Genomic DNA, 19,269 nt, shown 5'->3' on the forward strand with positions numbered 1-19,269 from the left:
CTTCCATTGGAACCTCCTGCTACAGTCATTTATAAGGACAGCTTAGCAAAACACACCTTCGATGTAACAAAACCATTGTTAACAGCACCGTGCTGTTAACTGAACCTGGGCCCTACTGAAGCATCGTGCCCCTGTGAACGTTTCCACAGTATCGAGGCCTGGCTTCTCCTGACTCATGTCTCACTAAGATCTGGGTGGCCAGTGTATTCACTGCTCTGAGCAAATCATATGCTTCATTTCTCACAGTTTTGCTCATGCTGTTTGTTCCCTCAATCTGTAACACCCTCCCCTTTCTCATCTCAAAATCTTATTCAACCTTCAAAGATTTGACAAAATGCCACCACTGCCATGAAGTTTTCTCTCAAAGCCTCCATTTGAATTCTCTGCTCTTTTTCTATGTTCCCATAGTACTGTGTTTTTACATCTTCGTAGCCCCAGTGTCATCATCTTTAGGAATTATTTTAGCCAATTGTATGTACAGGGCCACCTCCCTCACAAGACTGGGAGCTCTGCAAATGGCAGGGACTTTGACTTACTCTTCTTCATAAACCTGTCTCTTAGCACCAGGGGCCAAGAACAAGGTTCTGCTTATCAAGGCAGAAAGAGGAGGGAGAGAGGGAAGGATCCCAGGTGCCCTCAGCAGTGACAGGAATCACAGGCTCCGGGCCCACAGCAGAGCAGCGAGGGTCTGCCCTGAGTGGTTTTGCCAAGAAGCCCTTCCTTCTCCATAGGACATGCCTACGGTGCATTAAGAAAATAGGGATGTTTCCTACACTACACAGGACTCTGCCTGTGCTCTGGCCAGAACCCTTGGATCTGGTCTGCCAGTTCTGTGTGCTCCACCTTCCCGGGGGGTCTTGATCTTTCATGGCTAATGCAGGCAGCACCATTTTGTCACATGGGCAGATCATTGAAAGTGCCTGGACTTTCGCATCCTCTCTTCTCGCTTCCATTTCCTGGCCCTGAGCCAATGGTTGACTGGTGAGGGAATATGAAAGCCCAACTCCCTTACCTCAAGGCAAGACAAATCTAAAGTGTAACTTAGGCTGTAGAGCTCCCTGTGGGATTGGGCTGAGTGACTTACCTGGGGTCAAATGTCTAGTAAGTGGCTAAGATGGGATTCAAACTCAGGCACTCTTTACCCCTATCATAGATGACTTGTGATTTTAAGTATTACAACTACCATGTTAGGTTCTACAGATAAAGAGGGTAACTCAGCACTTAAAAAAAAAAAGAAAGCAGAAGATTTTTCTACAATAAACTATTATACGGAAAATGGGCAAGTTAATCCATCTCCAATTACTGGCATTGCACAGACATTATTTTCCTAATGAAAATAATGAAAAAGTAAGAGCTGTGAAACCAAAGAGAATGGCTTTGAACCTTAAGTCTGCTACAAGCCAGATGCAAGACACTAGGTAAGTTATTTCACTTCTCCTGGCCTCAGTTTTTTCATATATAAAATGGACATAATAATACCTAACTTGCATGTTACAGAAAAAAAATCATAATATATACAAAGCCTCTACACAGTATCTAGCACATGGTCAACATTCAATAAATGGGCATTGTGGTAGTATTAGTAGCGATAATACAGACCTGGTCTCTGTGCTTTGTGTAACATTAAGGCTCACAGGTACAAGTGCAAAATCCTATCATGTATAATGATAATCCTTGAATATAATGGAGTATTACTAGTATAAGTTAAAACTTTGAAAACTGCATTTGGATAAAGGAATATCTCTTTCATGAGGCCCGTTTATATTCTGGCTGGCATGTCAGGCATGGTCTATCTACAGGTAATCAATGTTTCTTAGGAAATGAGAATAATTATAAACATCATTGTCTGAGAACCAGGGAATGAGTCCTTCTCAAGACAGGTTGCAACTGCACAATTGCAAGCTGACATTTCATTTCATTTCACTTCAAAGAAATAATTGTATTTTTTCCAGCTTTGTTGAAATATAATAGATAATTAGTTGCTCATATTTACATTGTACAATTCAATGAGCTTTTATCAATTATAGTTGGCATACAATATATTAGTTTCAGTTGTACGGCATAGTGATTATATAACTCACAAAGTGATCACCACATTAAATCTAGTACCCCTCTTGCCCCTTACATATTTATTACATTATTAACTATTTTCCTGATGCTACACTTTATATCTCCATGTCTATTTTATAACTATCCATTTGTACTTTTTAATCTCTTTGCCCTTTTTCGCCATCCTCCCAACCCCCCTCCCATCTAGTAACTTTCAAAATATTCTCTGTATCTATGAGTTTATTTCCATTTTTGTTGTTGTTGTTGTTTGTTCTTTAGATTACACATGTACATGAAATCATGTGATATTTGTCTTTCTCTGACTTATTTCATTCAGTGAAATATCCTCTAAGTCCATCAAGGCACTATCTTCTTCCATCCCCCCACTTCCTTTTAGTCTGTGTGTGCCTTTTAATCTGAAGTGAGTCTCTTATAGGCAGTATATGTAGGGGTCTTGTTTTCTTATCTATTCAGCCACTCTATCTTTAAGTAGGAAAACTTAATTCTTTTCCATTTGAGGTACGTGTTAATAGGAATGTAGTTATTATGATTCTTTATTCATGTTTTTGATACAAGTTCTTTCTTCAACATTGTTTCCTGTAATGCTGGCTTGGTATTGATAAATTCTTTTAGCTTATTTTTGTCTGGGAAGCTCTTTAGAGTCCTTCAACTCTAAATGATAGCTTTGCTGGATAAAGTATTCTTGGTTGTAGATCCTGGGTTTTCATTACGTTGAGTATTTTGTGTCAAGCCCTTCTGTCCTGCATAGTTTCTTTTGAGAAATCAACTGCCAGTCTTATGGGTGCTCCCTTGTAGCTAACTAACTGCTTTTCTCCTGCTACTTTTAAGATTCTTTCTTTGTATTTAACCTTTGGCATTTTAATTGTGATATGTCTTGGTGTGGGTCTCTTTGTATTTAATAAGGTAGTTATCAATAAAGGGGGGCGGGTCTGGAAACCAAGCTTCTATCATCTGGTGCATAACAATTATAAGGAAGATCTCTTTGGGGTTGAGAAGTCATAGCCCAAAACTAGTTTTCTAAAATGTGTTACAACTTCAACAAAAGAACTTAGATACTGATATCTTAAACTCCATTAGAGTCAAATATCAAGTTTATTCTTAGAATGCATACACACACACACACACACACACACACACACACACACACGTTACTTTCCTTTTTACTTTTACTTTTCTGGTTACAGATAAGGTTTGTTTCATGCTGTTACATAGACTGCAGGGAAGCAGCTCCAGACAGCCCTGACCTCTCTAGGGGCAACGGAACAGCACACGGTAGATTTTGTTCATGAAGACAATCAAATATGGAAAAAACATTTACTCTATTTTATATGATCATTTGGCAGTCTACAGAGAAGCAAATTAGCCAAATAAAAGCTAAATTGCCATTTACTTTGAGTCTGATTACTGCTAACTCTGTCTCTGGTTCCTGGCTAACCTGGTAAACACACTCTTCTCCCACTGGAAGACTGAAGAACTATTACAAGCTTCTAAACAAATCTAGGAACGCAGCCCCACAGAGGGTCCACAGCCAATCGGTGGTTTCTAGGCTGTCAACCTCAAGCGAGAGGAACAAGACATAGGTTCACAGGTCTCTCTGAGCAGGCCAGGTTGATGCAAAAAGCTGATTTATTGGGGGAGGGGAGTGGGAGACACTTTAAAAATCTACCTTCTTTTACTCCGCAACCTTCGAGATGAACTAAATTACACTTAAGGTACAGAAGACTATTGTTCCCCTTCAATCTTCTTTGTATTTGTTCATATCAAGCAACCACATGTCATCAGCAGATACGATAGTAATTTCAGAAATAAATATTTCTGTCAACTCAACTACTGGACAACGTGCAGGCCAAAATAATCAATCTCTTGGCCAAATTAAACTTGTTTGGATTTTTTTCATTTTATAGAATTCAGACACTACACTCTGATCTGTGAATGTTCCAAATCATTTGGCATAGCATAAAAAGATATAAGAAAAATCATCCTTCAGTCCTGAGTAAGAGATAATTTACACAGATAAGCCCCCTAAAAAAAAAAAAAAAAAAAAAAAAAAAAAAAAAAAAAACAGACACAAGGAAGGGACGACTACACAAAAAAACGATGGAATTTGAAGATCCTGGATTAGATGCCTGGTTTGGCTATTAGACAGATCTTGATTCTAGAAATTTTTTCATCTCCTTTATCCTTATATATAAACTAAGAGACATAGACTCACTGGATGAAATCTAAGATTGCTTCTAGCTGTACGACTCTAATTTGGGGGAGAAGGAGAACCACCATGTTATAAGTCGTATAATTACAAATTCCACAAAAAACACAGTCCTGTTTGTAAATAAAACTGTTGTAAAATAACAGTAATATCTTCCCAAGTGTACAATTCTCACTGCAAAACAATGAAGTTAGTAAATACAATTAATATTAAATTGATGGTGAGTCCCTGAAAACTTAATTAATTTTTAAGCAAATGTATTTATGTTCTTGTTATTTCTAGTTTTGTTTCATTTGATTTTTAACCCAAATAAATAATGGTCTTTTAACAACATTATGATATATTCAGTTTCCTTCAGATAGGATCCATCAGTAATTTTTCAAAGTTTCTGCATAGAAGAAATAAGACCTAAATGTTAAAACTGTCCTATTTGTGGATTCACGTATCACTCTCTAAATAAGGTGAATAGATCCTACTAGAATGCAAAGACACACCTTAGTCATTAATTTTTTTAGGATCCTCATTTGAAAATAATGATGATAATTACATGGCTCTGATTTCAAATATGCATGCATAAAAAACCTTGACACAATTTGAACTACTTCTTTTTCTTTCAAACACATCAAACCAAGCTCAGAACCTTCAAATTATTTACTGTATCTTATCACACAGTTCCTGTTACAGGTTGAATTTCTAGGAAAACATTCTGAGATTAGTGTGTGGAAGTTTATTAGGGAGTGCTCTTAAGTCAGCACCTATGAAAGATAAGGAACTCAGAGGGGGGATTGAGAAGAGGGAGAAGCTGGGCAGTGATATAGTCCTAACGACATCTCTGCCAACCCTATAGAAACCTCTGAGGCTGGAATGGCCCTTCAGGGTCATCTCAAGTTGAGGTAAAGCAGCTGGAGGAATAAGTCTTTCACTCTCAAAGGTAAATCTGTGTAGCTCATCACAGCATTCACTACAGTTCCTAATAGCACCAGTTCTAGGTATGCTAATGGTCCAGTTGGTTTGGTATCAACAAATATTTGTTGAATATACGCCATGTGCTCATTACTATGGAGACTACCAAATTCTATATATATCCTTGCTATCAAGAAGTTTATAGTTGAGGAGCTTAGTTGAGGAGACCAGATTAAAAATTTTTTTAAAACATCACACAAAATTTTAAAGTAACAGGCAAACACAATAATACCAGAGAAATAAGGGTAATTGGACAGAGAATATTTAAAAATTTTTAAGACAGAGAGATGACTTAATTCTGTGAAGCCTGGAACAGGAGAACTTGAGTAATATCTTTAAGGTTACAGGATTTTGATGGGTGGAGAGCAGGAGAAAAGTCATTCTGGGTGGCAAGGTAGCAATAAAAGATCAGAGGGCAAAATGCAAAGCATCTAGAAGCAATCTTCATAAAAAGGACCACAACCTTTGAAGAGGAGCATATTAGGACTGAAGGTGGGAGAAGAGAAGTGCATAGTGAGATGTGGAGGCCACTCAGGTGAGTCCAGCTTTTCAGGTAAGCATGAAGATAGAAGCATTTGGCTCTTCCGAGACTGGCAACGGCGATAACCGCTTTTGATTTATCAATTTCTGATCAGGGCAGAGGCAATCTGGTTCTGGGACTCAATGTGGCAGTGATTCTCTTAGCAGGCCAGTTTTGCAGTGTGATTCTTGGAAGCCCAGCTTTGAGGCCATTCTTTCTACACTCCCAATGATACTGTGAGCTAATATCCCTTAATAAGTAGATACATTTCTGTTTAAATTAGCAAAAGTAAATTCTGTTGTCTGCAACTAAAAACTCTAACATATATACACATTTTCTTATTTAACATTCATAATTACATAAATATATACTATTATCCTCATCTTACAGGTAAAGAAAACTGTAAGACTGTGTGAGGTTAAGTAAATTGTCCAAGTTTTTCCAGTAAGTATGTGGCAGAACCCAGATTTGGAGGTAAGACTATTTCACTCTGAAATCCATGCCATTTCTACAACATCATAACTATTCCCCAAAGACAGAGACATGAATGAGCCTCAGTATTTTCCTTTATGAGCATGGGTATCTGCTAACAGAATAGTTTCCACAGTAGGTCATAAAATATTACACTAAAATGCTGGACCACATTGTACTAGATGTGAATCATTCCAATGGGAGAGCGACATCAAAAAGTGGAAAGCTGCCTGTAATCCACGCCAAAGACAGAAAAGGATGAGTCGCTGGAGCCAGTGGGCCATCCTAATTCTGCCTAACTCTACTTTCTGCTATTGCTGACAAATTTAACCAAATGCAACAATAATCTCTAATGCCTTATAAATAAATTCAACACCACAATGTAAAGCAAGTTTCTCATTACTCAACTCATGTTATTCCATATATTGTATTTAATCACCTCATGAGGACTAAGTTCTTCCCCAGGGATAATGAAAGTGATTTAACCACCTATATTATTAGCCCTTTCAGCTTCAAGACCAATTTTACTAGGCAGACTCACTAGACAGTGGCCAAGAGTATAAATTTCTAAGACCAACTGTCTATGGTTAAAAGTAGAACCTATGGCAGAATAAGAAAATAAATGATACAGTAACCCCTACTTACTCCTGAGCCCAAGGAAACATGATCACCACTGGACTCTGGCTTATAGGCTTTCCCTTGGTAAACTAGCAGGAGGACTCATGGTCAATGAGTCCCAGTACAGTCATTTTGTACCTACCACAACTAGGTTTCTGAAAATTTGCCATGGAATGACTTAGGCTCCAGGGGAAAGATAACTTACCCTCTGACCTTGACACTTCAAATCTGACTTCACACCAGTTTAAAACACTTTATGGCGCCCTTCCATTCATATAGTATTCTTCCGGATGTTCCTTTTTGTCCTCAATTCCATCTTTAGCACAGCTGACAAATGCCGCATGGACGCACAGCTGTCTCCTGAGAGGAGCTCCATACTTTTTAAACAGCTTTGCTTTGTGACCTGACCTACAAGCAGGCTGCATACTTCAGTGCACTGACAGCCTGTCTTTTGTCCCAGGCACACAGATACAGCAGGCTCGGAAAAGTTCACATAGAACGAACGCTCACATTTCAAAACGTAAATAAATGGCTCACACCAGAGGCCCAGCGCACTTAAGTTTGGAAGAGAAAACCTCCCAAAGAAAAGAGTGACCCAAAGGGAACTTTACAGAAATCTCTGCAGGACCTTGTGCCTATGATGGCTGCACCTGGAGGGCTAAACGAGGCAGATCTACTACCAGCAGGAGACCAGATGTGCTGTGCTGGGTAGGACATGTCAACAGTTTTACTTTCTATTCCTTCCTGACCTGTTCCCTAAATATCTTTCTGATATAGTTTTCCCCTACTGAGCCCTATTCATTTCTTCCTTTCTTTTTCTTTTCTTTATCCCTCTTTTCTCCCTCTGGTACACTTCGTACTTCTTAGTCCTCTGGCCTTTTCTCTTATTTCCTGGTACTGCATCACCTATTTTTCTTATACTTAGAACCCTTTTATTCCAGTTTTTCAAAGAACTTTCACAGCTGGGCCCATCTGTCTCTCCTAAATTATCCTCCTTCTCTTTAATCATACTTATGCCCTCTCTGATTCCACCTGCCTTTAATATGATGGACCATACAATTTCCACATCCTAAATCCTACCAACAAATTATGGCTTTGGGACTGGGGCAGCCAGGGGACCCTGAATTCTATCACCCTTTAAACACTAGCCACAGATAACAGACTGTATTATTACCCTTTATTACCCAGAATGTATTACCACCCTTTATCCATTTCTTGCAGTTATCTGATTTTTTAAATTTACTTTTTGATATTTATCTCACTTCAAAACTTTCACAGTTTTACAATACAGGTCATGCATGTTCATTGTAAAAAAAAAAAAATAGTCACAACAGATAAATGAAAGACAAATATAAAAAAGGCATCTACAATTCCACCCTTCAGAGAATAGCCCTGTGTTTCATGACTGACTTGATGAACACTGTTCTAAGGATTCAAAAATGAATGAGAAAGACATTGTCCTTGCTCTTAGCCTATATCCAGTGGGAAAGGATAAAATAAGCAAATACAATATAGCATATTTAGAAAACAGCAAGAATCAACAGGAGCGAGGACAAACAATGTGCATTTTGGAAAGGCTCCTGGAGAAAATGTCATCTAAGGGTAGTCTTGAATTAGCCAGGCACAAAAGGGGAAAAGGGAACACCTCATAGTAAGTCCTTGAAGATACAGAGAGTTTGGCACATTCAAAGAACCAAAGGGACTTCAATATGGCTGAAAGCAAGGAGTAGCATCAGTCAACAGGCTTGGAGCAGTAAGGAGGGGCTGCAGGCATAGGGCCTTGTAAGCCACATGAAGAAGTTTCCCTAAAGGCAATGGGAACACTGAAGCATATTAAGCAAGGGGATAACATGATCAGATCTGCACTTTTAATATAGTACCACAGACCTAAAAGATGAAACCACGCGATGCATAGGTGCCACCTTTATAACCAAAACTTTAACAGAAAGGAGAGTGGTGGGGAGGGGAAAGAAAGAGAGGAGGGGGAGGGGAGGAAACATAGGTAGGTAGTAGAGCCAGACTATAACTCAAGCAGCCAACTGTACTATACTCTCCCTGATGATGTCTTTTACGTTCTCTGTTAAGTCCTAACCGTTCAGGGAGATCGATCAGGAAACTCAGGCAAATATGTTTTGTATGTGAACTATACATTTTCCCTATTGTGATGGAATTAGCCCAGGACTTGAGGAGTGGCTGATTTCCCTAGTTGAGAAACTGGGTAAGCTGGAACGGTATGTGAAAAGAGGCTTTTTAAGGGGTACTCCACAAGCACCCTCAGTACCCAAGACCAAAAATGATAGCGTGAAATTGCCCAGGTTGGTGTTCTGTCTCAAAATCATCAATGACCACTCAACCGTACGCTTTCATTTCTCTGTGCAGCTCCCATCATAGCATATTTCTAAACATTATTATTGTTGAAGTTGGTCCAGATCCTAAAAGAGCTTATGATTCCCATACTCAACAATGCCTTTTCTGTTACTCACTGACAACCAGGGCAATTTCTGTTGCTCATTAAAGCAAACCAGTCAATATAATATTTTGGACTTGAGCCTTAAGGTTAGACAAGTGCTTCTTAAACTTTTTTATGAAACTCGGAGGGGAGGGAGGTACATTTGATACCAAGATCTAGTACAAACATAAATATCTGCGTAATTGAAATGGAAGTTGAAGAAAAAATAGTTACCACTACAACATGTGACACAATCTTCCACTTTCTTTTCCATTCCATTCAGCTCTATTCTATTTATTCTATTATATTCAACTCTGAATTGATACATCCACTTTAGGAAACTCTTTGATAGGATCCACTAAAGGGGAATATACCGTATCCGATAACCTAACAATTTTACTACTAGGTATATATACTCAGAAGAAATGAATGCATGTGTCCACCACTGGACTTGTTTTGAACGTTCATAGAAGCAACATGAGCAGAAGAAATGTTCAAAAGGCCAAAAACTGGGAACTACTCAAAGGCTCATCAATAGTAGAATGAATAAATAAATGTTGGTATATTCACACAGTGGAGCACTACAATTGTTTATAATAATATGGATAAATTTCCCATGCATAGTGTTAGACACAAAAGAGTTCATTCATACCATATGATTCTAGTTATACAAAGCTCAAAAACAGCCCAAACTAATCTCTGCTGTTATAAGTCAGGACATTGGGTTACCTCTGAAAGGGTAGTGATCTGAAGGAATCATAGTGATGGTGGGAGTAGGGAGGCTTCTAGGGAGCTGGTGCTTCCTGATCTAGCTACTGGTCACATGGGTATGCTGAATGTGTGAAAATGTGTCAAACTGTATGTACACTTTTCTTTATGAAAATCATATTTCAGGAAAATGTTAGGAAAAAATACTGGTCACAAACCACTAAATTAGATTCTTCCACTCACTAATCACTTGTAACCTGAAATTTGAAATACTCAACATTAGATACCAAGAATACCAAAGGAAAACATACTATGACATACAAAAAATAATTAATTAATTTGTAATAATAAAATAGAAAGCTCAGTCTCATCTATAAGCCATTAGACAGCACCAAAATAAAAAGAATCCAGAAAAAAAATGAAACAGCTAAAAGAAAATACTATCCTTTTTACTTAATTTTTAAAAACCTTACAGCTGCTTTCAATTCAAATTTTTATTAAGTTTTTCATATTAATCTATACTTGCTGCCAATCACTTTGCTAAGAAACATATAGTTTTTAATATGCTTACCCAGCTTTTTCCATAGTGTTTAAGCCACCAGTCTCTTCTTATTGAAATAGCCAAGAGCAGCTCACTGGTAAAGAAATGCTCCCCATTTACGACTGGGCCTTTCCCATTGGAATTTGTTTTTACCCTTGGGGCTTCCATCTATGATGACATGTCCTCAGATTCTCCAACCTGCTCCAGCCCACTCTGGAGGTGAAAAGAGATGCTACCCAACCATGGCTGATTGCAATCAATGTTTACACATTCATAAATGAGTACAGTGCTTGGTATTTTAAAGAAATCCAGATGTATTTCCATTCACGACCATTATCTTTCTCAAGCAAGGTGTAGATTACAAGCTACAATGTATAAGAGTTTTCTTTTTCAAACAGCAGATCGTTACACGCATATATAGGGCAGATGTCTTCCAGGACATTTCTTGGCTGACATCTTTATTCCGTGATTCCATGGGAGTTTACTTCAAATTCTACAAAGTAGTAAGATCTCCAAGTGAAGGTGGTCCAGCTATCTTGGGAAAGTGGTTTCCGTTTTAGCTGGCCTGTAAGTGTCAATCTATCAGGACCACCGATGCCATTGCTTGGCTTGAGTTTCCCTCAGTGCCTCCTTGTGGAACTAATATGGTCTTTGGGATTTTACAATCTCTTCTGAAACCTAGACTGCATAAGTTCCCAAGAATGTCTGACTTTGGCTGGCTGGCTGAAAGATCTCCCCAAGTCCTCCCTTGCTCTTTACATCTGTCTAAACACAAGGGCAAGAGATACATTGTGCATGATGCAAAGCCCAGTCAGTGCAACCTCTTCAAACTCAGAGTCAACAGTGAGAATGACATGAAACAAACTCAACCTGCCTTCCACAAAATCTGAATTTACAATATTCTGTCTGCTAAAAGTACATTCAAAAAACGAAATCCTTCCATATGGCTTTATTTTATTCTACATAAAAGGGTTAGGCTGAATTCTGCTCTATTTAAAAAAATAGAGCTTATGTACATAGTGCTGACATATACACGAAAGTCATCTGGAAAAAATACGAGCTACTATAACAAATGCCAAATGACAGTCTCATTCTATTGAGACAACTAAATTGAAGGGAAAATGTGTTTAGTTGACAGAGTGAATAGGAAAAAAATGATCTCTTATTGTCAAATATACTAGTTTGGGAAGTTCTGAAACATTGTATTTTGCACACAAGATAAACTTAAAGCCTTCAAATTAACCTATTTCAAAAAGCTTCTCACAGCCAAGGATGAAATTACTCATACCAGACTGTGTTTATATTAGTATTCTTCTAGCATAACCATCCTTTAGCGAAGAAGTATATTTTTGTACAAAGTTTTGAGTCTCAAATGGAGAGAAACAGTGTATTCCATTAAAAAAAAATATTTAGTATCTAATGTTCAATTCATCCTGCATGCCTATTGCATTTACGAGTGTACAGTTGTATCAGAGCCCAGACATTTAAGATTACATAGCAAACTTGTCATAGAATCACATTTCCTTTTGGAATACAATACAGCTGCGAACAAACAAAAAAGTCATATTTCCTCCAATTATTTACCAAATGGCCATATCCTCACACTAATAAGAGAATCTAGTGGAATCCAGACACCACCAGGAAAAGGGGCAGAGATAAAATGACAGTAATCAAACAATTCTCTTCCATTTGTCATATCCAAAAAGAAACAAAAGAAGCATTTTTAAGACCAAAGTTCATATTTTAAAAGATAAAGGTTTGTTTCTTTTTTAATGTCTTTTTTTAGCTAAAAAGCAGACCTTATTTTTACTGTAACACAGAAAGCATTTCACAAAGAACCTGAATAACAAATAGCTTTAAAAAAAAAACACACACACACAAACCATTTCATAATCCCCCCCACAGTCTCAGTTCTTTCAAATAAAACACTAATTCTATTTCCTTCCATTCTGCTACCAAATTCTGCCTCTCCCCATTGCCACCATTTCTCTTACTTTGTTTTGCCTTTCCTTTCAGTAAACTTGACACTCTGGTAATTCAATCTCCTGTTCAATGTCAGAGTTGAATCAAATCGCTGTCACTCAAACTCTAATTCGCAGCATGAACTATGGCATGGTTGAGTGATCAGGGCAAATATCTCCAAATCTGGAATTTCTGGGTTTTCAGCTACTGAGCTACTAAGTGGCTTTAAACAACATCTTCCCTCCACCTCATGACAACGGGTCAAATCCTGTTTGTACTGACTGGTACTCCATAGGGTAGGACACGCAGGCAGGGAGAAGGCCACCTGTGACTGGGCCGTCTGTGGGTGAGAGAGCAGAAAACTGGTGACAGCAGCACTGACCTCAGGAGATGGATGTGGGAATTAGCAAAGAATGGGAAAACTTAGCTAAATGGCACTTTCACGCCAGGTAGAAATCAGAAAAGACCAAAAGACGGCCCTGATTAAAGATGTCTTTACTCATATAGTATGAATAATCCCAGAGAAAACCATTTTCATTCTCACCACTAGCTCTAGTTACACGAGTCTGAAGGCCAATAAAAAACAGTGTTGGTTTACAAGGATTAGGTGAAATGAAAGATGGTGAATCTTCCTTGAGTTCAGAAGTTTAAAGAGAAAATCCTAAAAATGGAAAGTGACAAACTATATTGTTTCTGACTTTGTTTTTTTTTTAATTTTATAATTCATGATGTGAACCAGGACCGAGCATATTATTCAACTGTTATTAGACAAAGAGTAGACACTAGTCTAAGGACCATTACCGAAAACCTGAAGAAACGGGGCTTGATCATGAATTAGAAATAACAAACATATAAATGATTGCAGCCAAGTAACGTGCTAGACGTTTGCTGTGCACTGTGAGAGAAGGCACCCAGTGGTTGAAACTGGTTTAGAAAACCATCTGACAGGATCCGGAGCTAAGACACCCGGCTCACAGATCAGAGACCTTTACCTAGCAAACTCACTCCAAAGGAGAAAGGAGGGAAGCAGATAGCTCTCAGCTGAGTCCTGTCACAAAGTACGCACTCCATAAATCTTTGTAGAATTGAATTGTTGAAATAAACCATACTCAGACAGAGGAACTGGGGTTTTTCAAATTAAAACAGCTGCCTTTATGAGTTACACTGCCCAAACAGACAATGGTTTGGGAAGAAAGCGACACCAGAACTAAATAGTCTCTGTTGCAACTGATAGTAAAATTAGAGAGAAAGCAAATAGCAAGAGAGCAGGCAATCAAAATCAAATGGATGTGGAACCACTTAAGTAATTGGGTCAGGGGACAGTAAATGCAGTTCAATTTAGGATAATGTTAAATAAATTGCTTTAAGAAATAACCTAGGGAATACAGGTTAAATGGAACAACCGTGTAGGAGATTGATCTGAAAGTCACAATAAAGAAAATCATTGAAACTAACCACCAGAGCATTACCAACATTAGCAAAAAGGCCGTAGTGACCTCAACAGCAAAAATTCAAGTAGATCCACTCAGACCGCAGAGCAGCTGTCCTCACGCGTGCACTTCTCTCTGCTCTTCCTATGCTCGTGAAAAGTCAACCATTTTCCAAGCAGCTCTCCAAAATTAATATATTTCAAGATTACCGTGGGCTTCCCCTAATTTCTCTGCTAAGTTCCTTTTTTGCTTGGAAAAACTGGCAGTTACAGTGACAGATTAAATGAACATGTTGCAAATGTTACTACTCACTTGTCACATTCTTCAGAGGACCACTAGGGTGGCACTGGGAACCTACGTGCCCTAAAGAAGGTGGGATGTGGCAAAAAGACAATGCCGACCCTCCAGGTAAGACTAAAGGTAAACCGAGTCCACACTTTACCCCAGAACAGAGAGAGTTGGAAAGGATTTGATTAGCAGCTGTCTGTTTGAATTTAAATTTTATTCCTTTAGTTATGAGCAAGAAACATGGAGAAACCAGTTAATTTCAATGGAAGTTTGCTGAGCCATGAGCCAGACACTGTGCCAGGTGCTGGGGACTCCAGTGACTAAGCTGTACTCCGGCCTCCAGAGGTCCACAGTCAGCAGTCACAACACGACGCACAGCGCTCAACTGCCGCGTGTGATGTTATCACGCACGTTCTCCACACACCTGGTCCAGATATAAATTTGGAGCAAGTTTTCAAAACTCCAGAAATTAAAAAAAAAAATAAATAAATTTCTGTTTTATTGGTATCTTTAAGGGCCAACTGAAGGAAAGACAGGGTGATGAACTCCAATCATCTTGCTAAACAAAAATGGTCTTTTTTCGCCAGTAAGACAGCAGCTTGAGCAACAATATTCCAGCCAACTGCCTTTCTCAGCTCAGATCTGTCCCGTTTTGCCCCAGCGTCAGAGGAGTTCGCTTTCCCAGGCAGCTGAGACTCACCTAGATTTCTGAAAGGAGCAGAGCTAACCCCACCAAACTAATTAGGTGTCTGGATTTCACTGCTTACAGAAAAACATTTTAGTGGAAGGCAGCATGGACATGGGAGTCTGAGGGAGGTGGGTTTGGATGCTGCCTCTACACTTTTTAGGCTGTTACTTAGCCTCTCTCAACCTCAACCAATTCATCTTTATAATGGGAATTATAATGCTTCACTTATACTAAACAAGGTAATAATGTAACACAGTGCCTAGCACATAACTCAATTAATGTTAAGATGTTCCATGCCAATACTCCTGACAGATGCTGGGAGAAAAAACTCTCCTACATTCCATTTTCCCATTCAGCACGTTTCTAAAGAGTAGCAGGCAATGGCAATGGCCTCAGCTAGACACAGAATTCCAAGAAATACCTAAGTTTCTATCTTGTGAGTAAAAACATGGAGTGTCTGTGATGGGAAATGCATCCCTTTTTTTAGCAAATACTTTCAGAATCATCATTCTCAAAACAGTCTTAGGAAGGAGACATGCTTGATATATTCCATACTTGGTTTTGTCAAAAATGAATCATGTCCTAGCCACAGTGAAGGAACCGGATGTGACAGAATTCTGCTAGAGGGCAGGAATGAAGAGTGAAAGGGGAAAAAAATGATCATTCTCATAAGTAAGGAATTTTATAGAGGAGAGAGGCTGTATGACTGGCCAAAGACACACAGCATTTCAGAAGGAAAGCTGATAAGCGTCATGTCTCAATTTCCAGCACTGTGCTCTATTTTGGCACGAACTAAGTTTGCCTTTTTCATTGCCATATCCTTAACGACGTGTCCCCTAACGATGCCGAGAGCTGGCAACGCTTCACCATAGTAGGCACTCAATGCTTATAAACAAATAATCTTAAGAAAGGTAAAATTAAAGCAAGCAGCAGCTCAGAACATGCACTTAAACAAAACCCCAATAAAATACATAGAGAGAAAAGGAAATATCTTGTTCCGAAGCAGAAAAAAAAAAAAAAAAGACATTATGTTCCAACTAGAAAAAACTGTTAAGTAAGTTCTCCCGTTCTTAACCCAATCATTATCTTGCAATAGTTTTCTCTTTTTTTCCCGAGACAATTTGCTATCCATTCTCAAAAACAACTCTCCAAATAAAATAGATTTCATCGTGATTCAAACTTACAACATTTTTAAATAAAGAAACATTAGATAATACTAGGAGAGCTAATACTTTGGTGCCAAACAACCAAACAGATGTGATTCCTACCACTTCCTACCTTTCCAAAAGACATGATTAATGGGGAATTATAGGAATATTCTAATTCTTGTTGAAAAGCTTGATCGATTTATTGTTGCTTTCAGCCAAACCATAACCAGGTCCATGTTTCAAATCACTGCAGATGACCGAGAATCTGGGGCTCATCATGATTCTATACTTTGATACAAGACTGGTGCCAAGAAAATTTCCTCCCAACTCTGTAATCCTTCTTCCTTTCTGGATAAATTCTACATAGCTTTCCCTTTGCTCCTGCCTTAGGTTAAGATTTCTTGCGGCAGCCTTGTAAATGACTTCTGTCTTTGGAAGATTCATTAAAGTTACACTGTGTCTCTGATTCCCATCCTTGGAACAATTTCCACTTTCCACACAAATAGCACCTTGCACAGAAGTCTCAGCTCAGCATCAATCACCCCAGGAAACCATCATTGATCCTTCTGTCCCTAGACTAGGTTAAGTTCTTTTGCTCTGTGTTCTCATAGTATTTTTATCTCCCCAATAATATCTTCACATGTTATTTAATTTCTACTTAATTGTCTATCTTTTGAACTGGACAATATAGCCATGAAGAAACTGTCATATCCTCAGTACATGGTGGTTAAGTATTAAATGAATGCCTCTCAAACTTTTCTCAGCCCTTAAGTCCAAATTTCATTCCTTCTCATGAGGGAAACCATAGTACTTTTATTTGAGCTAACTGTCTCCTGATATCCACTCTAATCTTTGTTCTTTGGGTAACTGAACCCCAGGAATTATGACAGGGAACAAGGACACACAACTTTAGATGGTTTTAGCTTCCCTTGCAGCTAGGCTCACACCAGCTGGATGTGGGCTGAAGAGATATGTGTTTACCATCTGCACTAGAGTCAATGCTTTATTTACTTAACTGATGGCTGCTGTCTTAATTCCGAGTTGTAAAAAAAAAATTTGTGCTGAGTGATAGAAACTTGCAAAGTGACAAACTGTCCTTCGCAACATCATTTTGGAACATAGAGAGTCTTTTTTATGTAAATAGCATATTCAACTAGGTATAAAACATTGTTCAATATCTGTTACCCATCCATAAGATCCTATTAGGCCACAACTAGAAGAACTATAACTGATTTTCATAGGGTGCTGGTGGAATCAGTCTTGAGCCTTCAAGTCATACCTTGTATATTTGGATGTTTTAGAAAATCAATATGTGCGGTTAAAATATTAAACCCTAATGAACATTACAACAGACTTGGTCCTTATTTTTCTTTTTCAGAAGTCAGAGAGAATGCTCATAATGGCTAGTAACTATCTCAGCTTCTAAAGCTTTTAAAGACACATCAGCTCATCATGAGCTATAAGTTGGACTCAACCTTTGCCACAACTAATTTCCTACAAACAGACTCAGTGACTGGTAGAGTTCTCCAGGTGTCCAAGATGGACCAGGTGGAAATAAACAAAATTCCCTTCAAACACAAATGCTTCTAGCTGTAATCCCCTCAAGGAACAGAGAGCCTCTTTTACAGGTTAGCTTTTCTAGCTTTTAACCCAGTTAGAATCAGAACGGATTCCATGTTTCAATTAGGATCTATCTACATGAATAATTACATCACTTCCTTTGGGTGTTTATGCAAATGTCATGTTACTAGAGAGGACTACTCTGCTCACTCAATCTAAAATTCCAGGCATCCTAATACTCTCCATTCTTATAGTATTAGCTAATGTACTCTACATTGTACTGATTTCTCTTGTTTGTTATCTGTCTCCCCTATTAAAACATAAACTCTTCTACAGCCATGCTACCCTGAACACGCCCAATCCCATCTGATCTTGGAAGCTGAGCAGGGTCGGGCCTGGTTAGTACTTGGAAGGGAGACCACCTAGGAAGACTGGGTGCTGTAGGCATAACAAAATTAATTAATTAATTAATTAAAACATAAACTCCATGAGGACAGAGAAGCATGTATTTTTAGTGCTATATTCCCAATGTCTAGAATAGGACCTGGCACATCGGGGAGGAGGGGATTTCAGGACAAAATTGTTGAATCAATGAATAAATGGAAGCCCTTTCTGAAAATGTGTATTGAGCACCTTGCAGTGCACATTGCTCACACATTCTGATTTTGCCAGCCACATCAGCTCACAGACAGCAAGTCCCCCATTTGCCTAGTTTTGTCTTGCTTCATTTTGTTTTATTCATAGCCACAAATTGAGGAATTGGTCAGATGTCACTGCAGGCAATAGAAAGTCTCAACCCAAATGCTCTTAAACCCAAACAAACTTGTTTCCTATCATAATTGAATAGGTTTCATTCTTGTTATGTGTTGAATTATGTCCCCCCAAAAAGATATTTTGAAGTCCCAACCTGCAGTACCTTAAAATGTGACCTTATTTGAAACAGAGTCTTCACAGAGGTAATCAAGTTAAAATGAGAACATTAGGATGTGCCCCTACTGAATATGACTGCTGCCTTTATAGGAAGGGGAAATATGGATACAGATGTGCACAGTGGGAAGAAGATATAAAGAGACACAGGGAGAAGATGACCGTGTGACTAGAGTGATGAATCTACAGCCAAGGAATGCCAAAGACTATCAGCAAACACCAGAAGCTAGAAGAGGCAAGGAAAGATTCACCCCTAGAGCAGAGAGCTTGCTTGGCCCTGCTGACACCATGATTCCAGACTTCTGGTCTCCAAAACTCTGAGATTATAAATTACTATTATTTTAAGCCACCTATGCTTTTGGTACTTGGTTACAGCAGCCCTAGGCAATTAATACAGCTTTGTATAAACTTTAATGCAGGCTCAATTCCTATGACAGAGACCCTGTTTCTCTCCAGTCTTGGCTATACATCCTCAGGCTCAGGTGGTTCTTCTCATTGCTCCCAAGATGGACGCCAGCAATTTCCAAGGTTTCCTGCTTCTTCATAGTCAGTGGAGAAGAGAGAGTCAGCTCTTGGCAACAGCCAACTAAAGTCTGGGATTGACTCATATTCCTGATATAGACTGATTTGAGTCTCATGCTGAAATAGCAGATCAATGACAGTGTCTAAGGAGATGTGCAGATTACTCTGAGCAAATCAAGGCCTCCCTGCTAGGATGGG

General features: G+C 38.7%; 1 pseudogene; it reads left to right on the forward strand.

Moving 5' to 3' along the window:
* The first annotated feature begins 17,950 nt into the window (after positions 1-17,950).
* LOC120586519 (uncharacterized) lies at positions 17,951-18,069 on the forward strand (annotated as a pseudogene).
* Positions 18,070-19,269: the final 1,200 nt, after the last annotated feature.

The sequence above is a fragment of the Pteropus medius genome, unplaced genomic scaffold, assembly GCF_902729225.1.
Source record: "Pteropus medius unplaced genomic scaffold, Ma_sr-lr_union100, whole genome shotgun sequence".
Taxonomy (NCBI): domain Eukaryota; kingdom Metazoa; phylum Chordata; class Mammalia; order Chiroptera; family Pteropodidae; genus Pteropus; species Pteropus medius.